Source organism: Amblyomma americanum, chromosome 9 (assembly GCF_052857255.1).
Source record: "Amblyomma americanum isolate KBUSLIRL-KWMA chromosome 9, ASM5285725v1, whole genome shotgun sequence".
Taxonomy (NCBI): Eukaryota; Metazoa; Arthropoda; class Arachnida; order Ixodida; family Ixodidae; genus Amblyomma; species Amblyomma americanum.
The window spans coordinates 59,847,645-59,853,644 of record NC_135505.1 but is presented as its reverse complement, the minus strand read 5'-3'; the positions used below and the strand labels follow the sequence as shown (position 1 = coordinate 59,853,644).

At 51.0% G+C, this 6,000-nt stretch overlaps 1 pseudogene; it reads right to left on the bottom strand.

Moving 5' to 3' along the window:
• Positions 1 to 4,385: 4,385 nt before the first annotated feature.
• Positions 4,386 to 5,230, bottom strand: LOC144105477 (uncharacterized; annotated as a pseudogene).
• Between the last annotated feature and the right edge of the window lie 770 nt (positions 5,231 to 6,000).

The window sequence follows — 6,000 nt, the reverse complement described above, 5'->3', positions numbered from 1 at the left end:
CTGGTGGAGCAAGCTGCGATGACAGCGGCGTCGACGGCGGCGCTATCTGTTGGGGCGCGGCTGCTCGGAGAAAGCTCGGCAGGTAATACTCGACAGGGTGGGGATTGAGGATGAACCCCTGCAAGATCTCCCCCAAGTTATCCCAAGCAGCATCCGAAAGATGTTCAGCTTTAAACCTCTCCCCGAAATATGAACACGCATGCGCACCAAGGCCGAAGAGAAAGAGCGAAGAGCTCGCAGGGGACGTTGAGCAAGCTGCAGGATGTCCTTTACTTCGACATGGTAGAAGACGCGAAGAACCAGAACAAGTATTCTGTATGTAGAGTTGCATGCCCCGGCAGTCAACCAGCAAGACTGGCTCTGGCAGAGACAGTTTCTACCTCTAGCCGCTAGTCCTGGAGGAGGTCGCCATCGCCGAGGCGGCAGTCTTTACAAACGCTCCTACCATAGTAAGCGACTAAAAGTTGGCGATCAGCAAGTTCGCTAGAAGTAGGATCTACGTTCCTGCCGCAACAATACCCAAAGAAATAAGACTCTCGTCTCTTGAGAGGTACCGAACTCACATGCTCCCCAGCTCGCGTGGGGAATCCGGGAAATAAGGCTGTCCACCTACCAGCTCGAGAATTAGCTAGCCGAGCTGTGGCGCCGTCAGGAACCGGAACCTTTCGGTGCGCCACTCATATCATATCACGAACTCACTGCACATTGCAAAGCTTTAAGAGCACTCCGACCACCCCACAAAACACTGACCAGACGACAACATGATGATGATGATGAATCAACATTTATTAAGCCCAAAATAAATAGGTGGGGCAGGCAGGCGCCAGACGACAACAGGTTATGTGGAGACAACTACAGACGGGCACCCTCCCCAACCCAAGCTATCAGGCACCAGGTATCGCAGTTTCTCGCTGTGGATTGCGGAATATACTAGTATCCAACTCGTCCCCCGCGGCAGCGGCGAAAGTGACTCCCACGCGTTCTCGCCACCGAGAATGTGGAGGCAAGGGACTCCTGCGACTTCGCTCATTCCCCAACACTGACGTGACCTCACGAGAGAGCGCTGCCTACTCCGGAAATGTTTGCATGCCTGAGCATGTCAGCAACGTATTGCTCCCAGTTAGGCAATGCACGAGGGGATAAAAATTCGCAGTGGCTTAGCTCCGCTGTGTCAGGATATACGTAGCGGGAGGTACGTTTCCCTGGCTGAGCTTGTTGTTGGCACTGTATGTTTAGCAATGCGAGACATGCTCGCTTGAAATGTCCGGGTCGCAGATGCACTTTCGGAAACTCGAATGGTGTAATCAGTCACACGACGGGCCTTCACATCTTCTTCGGTTGGTTGCCGTTGACTGACGCCTTCCGTAGGCTCCATCTGGGGGCTATGCGGTGTCTATTACGCTCGGCAGTCTGTCGTCTCCGTTTGGCAAGGCGTTACTCTCTCTGTTCGGTCGTCTCCTCTGCTTTCTTCGCCTTCTGACATTCATTATTTCTTTGTTGAGTAGCCAAATGTCAGGCGACAACCTCAGGATCAGAAGTTATTGTTCTCTTGTCTATACCGCCGTTTAGCAGCGGCTGGACTCTATTTCTGTGCATCCATATCAAACTTTGCGATACAGCCGCCTATTACATCTCCGCTTTTTATACGCAATGCTGCGCATGCGACGACGCGTGGTTCGTGTGATGAACGTGGTGTGACTTCATATCAAACGGCGGCGGCGGCGAGCCGCGCGGTGTGACGTCAAGCCAGATGGTGCCGCGTGAGCGCAAACACAGTAAGTCTCACATATCTCGGTGGACACCAGAACCGCGCCGTAAAGGAGAGGAAAAAGGACGGAGGTGAAGTACGAAGCGCGCGGCACACCCACTCCTCCTCCCCGGTTGCCATGGTAGCGGCGCATGCGCACAACTGGTCTCCCGCATGTACCATGCTCACATATCTCGGTGGACACCCGAACCGCGCCGTAAAAGAAATGATAAAGGGAAGGAAACGACAAAGTGTGCGGCGCACCCACTCCTCCTCCACGGTTGCCGTGGTAACGGCGCTTGCGCACAACTGGCCTGCCGTATGTACCATAGTAGCGCATGCGCACAACTAGCGTCTCGCCTGTACCGCGAAATGCTCGACTGGTAGCCTAGTGAACCCGCCGCGGTGGCTCAGTGGTTAGGGCGCTCGACTACTGATCCGGAGTTCCCGGGTTCGAACCCGACCGCGGTGGCCGCGTTTTTATGGAGGAAAAACGCTAAGGCGCCCGTGTGCTGTGCGATGTCAGTGCACGTTAAAGATCCCCAGGTGGTCGAAATTATTCCGGAGCCCTCCACTACGGCACCTATTTCTCTCTTTCTTCTTTCACTCCCTCCTTTATCCCTTCCCTTACGGCGCGGTTCAGGTGTCCAACGATATATGAGACAGATACTGCGCCATTTCCTTTCCACCAAAAACCAATTATTATTATTATTATTAGCCTAGTGAGCTTCCGCTCCAAGAGAGGAGTTGGCGGCGCAAAAACCTCTCATGCTGCTTGTCCACACCTGGCTGCCACGAGGGACCCCTTCGCTGTCCGCCGATCCCCGAACCCAAAGCGGGTCGACAATGACGACTTGTTGAACTACTGAACGTCTATATTTCGGATAGAACATTCTTCTGCACTGTGCTTTGCCTCGCGTAAGGACAAATATTGTGAGGACACTTAAGTCTGCTTGCGTATGGGAATGCGAAAGCATGGAACTTTCTAGAACACGAGTTTTTTTCCGCGGCGCCTCTAGGCATTTCATTTTTGTGCTGGTTTTATTTTCATTTTGTTGATTTTTTTGTTTATTATCTTTACATTTTTTTAATTTTTTTTTGTCTTAACTTTATTTCCCGTTTATTTGGTTTTTATTTTCTTCTATATTTATTTATTTTATATTTTTTAATTTTCTCAAATTTCCTGCTATATTTATCGACATGACGTCATTTGATTGGCAGCTATACTGTGGCAGACTTCGCAGACGGAGGGACGGACGGAGAACAATGAGCCAGGAAAAGGCTTTCGCCTTAATGGACAATTTCCTAGCGTGCCCTGCCGTTGCATTTCGTCCGGACCTGCCGTCTCTGTGACTCTGCGCCATGGGTTGGGGAAACCTCCCGCGTACGAGTAACGCCTGCGTCCAGCTGGCACGGAAGCTCGCCTTCCTGGCCGGCTGGACGCAGAGGGACCTCAGAGGATGAAGCGTGCCTGCCAGGACTGTTTACGCGGTCGGGATGGCCTCGTACACGACGGACTGAGTCTGATCATCCGGCTGACGTTGCCAATCATGCTAGGTGTTCAGCTAGAAGTAGGGAAGTTAAACATACCAAGCTAGCGACAGAGACTAACGAAGAACAAGAGGTGGTGGTGGTGAAAACATTTATTGGCTATGCAAGGGTTAGGAGGTAAGCTTGGATCCGCTCGTAAGGGACCGGTCCTTACAAACACTAGTTGGAGGTCCCTAGTTTGGGACCACAGTGGTGGTGGCCGCGGCCGCCCGGGCATGCAAGACTGAGGCTTGGTGGGCCTGTAAGTCGTGGCAGCCGAGTAGGGCATCCTCCCAGTCCTACCGGGTTGGGTGAAGATGAGAGGAATAGCGGGGTGGCAGGGGCAGGCCCACACCAGGTGATAGGTGTCCGAAGTTACAGCGCTACAATGCGAGAAGCTGCCACTAAACGAGGGGACGTTGTTCTAGGGCTGCCGGGCACAGCACTGTATTGATGAGAAGGCGGAGAAGGATCGGCTCATCGCCCTTCTTGAGGCGTTTACTTAGCCAAGGGGGGGGGGGGGGTGGTGGTGGTGAAAAATGTTTATTCATGATTATTTACTAGAGAGGGTAGGAGCTGGCTTTAAAGGTCAGCACCTTACTAGCAATAGGAGGGGTCCCTAGTTGGGTGGTGGTAAATGCGATGATTATCTAGATAGAATGTGGTGATAATATTGAATGTATTGACCGGATTAAAATCGGGTTCCTGATCGAGTGGGCAGGAGAAAAGAGTCTGTTGACAAAGCGCGCGGGCGGTTGCGTCTGCTGCCTCGTTTCCTGCTAACCGCTGATGTGCAGGGGCCCGTATAATGTAATGGTGTGCGGGGTCCGTAACCCGTATGCAATTTAGGTAGATTTGTTTGGCTAGGAAGGGAGTCCAGCCTTGTTCGACGTACCGGCAGGCCCCTCGCGAGTCGGTGATTGTTCATTTTGAATTGAAACGTGTGGCCGCGAGAGCAATCGCGACCAGTTCTGCATGTGTTGGTGTGTTGCACTGCGGGCTCTGAAAGTGAGGTCGTTAACTGTGTTGTAGTTGTAAATTGATTAATGAATGAATGAGTGATAAAAATTTATTGTTAAGGAGGATTCTCAAAGCGTAGGTTGGTCCCTCAGTCCAGGACCCCAGTGGCATTTGCAGCCTTGCGAGCCCCGTCGATCAGCTTGTGCTGTTTCTCAGGCTTCGGGCAAACCAGCGCAGCCTCCCACTGCTACGGTGTTGGTGTATTGTTTATTGGTGCCGCCTGCCAGGCTTCTATAACAGGCTTCTATAACGTGGTAAAATGTTGAGTGTTCCCCGCAGAGCGGACATTTGCTATCATTTGTTGAAGGATAGATTTTGCTTAGTAAACTGAGTCTGGGGTATGTATTAGTCTGCAGTTGTCTCCACGCAACTGACTTCTCTACACTAAGGTTTTTGTTTAGAGGTAGGTAGGTCCTCCTGAGGGCTCGTTGGTGTTCCAAGATGGCTCCATATCATCTAGTGACTGATTCCAGTGGCCCTTCCGTGTGCTCCGCCAGGTGGGCGTGTGCTAGGGCATTGGCGTCCGCGCGTTGGTTCCTTCTGACAGCCTCATGAACAGGTGTCATCGTGATGAAGCACCTCGTAAAAGTGATTCTTCTCACCTTGAGTATGCGGACGGCCGCAGTGGATATGTGTCCACTGCTGTTTCTTCTGCACGCCTCTTGAGAGTCTGTAATTATGTGTGCATGGGGCTCCTCGACCTCGTGGGTGATTGCGATTGCGATATGTGCTTCCTCAGCCTGGAGGAAGTTTTTAGTTTTGATAGAAGCGCAGTCGGTTTCACTTAGCTTGTGATCCACCACGTTGGCTACCGAGCCGTATCGTTCTCCGTATGTGGTTGCGTCAACGTATATTACGGCTTTTTCCCCCCAAACTTCCTTCGTGGGCTTCCGAGAGTGCCTGTCCTCTCGCCTTGTGTATATCTGGATGCATGTTTGTCGGAATCGGGCTGACCTCAATAATCCCCCTGATTTCATTCGGTACACTCGCTGTGCTGTTGATTTATCTCAAAGCATCCGTTATGCACAGTAAACGCAGCGTGTTTATGCCCTTTCGGGACAGCATGAGTCTGGATTTGTGCGCTAGAAGATCAGCCTCGATATGTTCTTGTACTGTGTCGTTTATGCCCAGTATAAGGAGTTTCTCCGTCGAAGTTGTTACCGGCAGTCCGAGAGCCCACTTGTATGCTTTTCTGAGAATTGCTTCTAATGGGTCCTTTTATTTCTCGAGCGGTGTTTGGTAGGGGATGCTGTATGATACCCTACTGACCACGATGAACTCTACTAGACCCTACATGAGTCGCCCTCCTTCATACCTCTTCTGTTTGAAATTCATGCAATCATCCTTATGATCTGTGCTGTTGTATTAGCTAGCGGTTAGATTGTGTGATCTATACGAAGGTTACTCTGTATCCACATGCCAAAAATCTTAACTTTCGGTACTTCTGGAAGTTTTGTTTCTCCTATGTTACTGTCAATGGAGTTTTGCAGATCATAACATCTTCTGTAGAATCTGAGCATCTTGGATTTTTAAAGGGAGCATGCAAGTCCGCAGTTTTGGGCGTTTGCATCGTGTTTGCTGCTCTCTGAAGGTCTTGTTTTTCTCCTAATGATCCCCTTGACACTCAGATTGCGATATCATCTGCGTAGATGGCAAGCCTGATTCCTTTAGTTTCTTCGAGCTTCCTTTTTAAGCCAATCTTA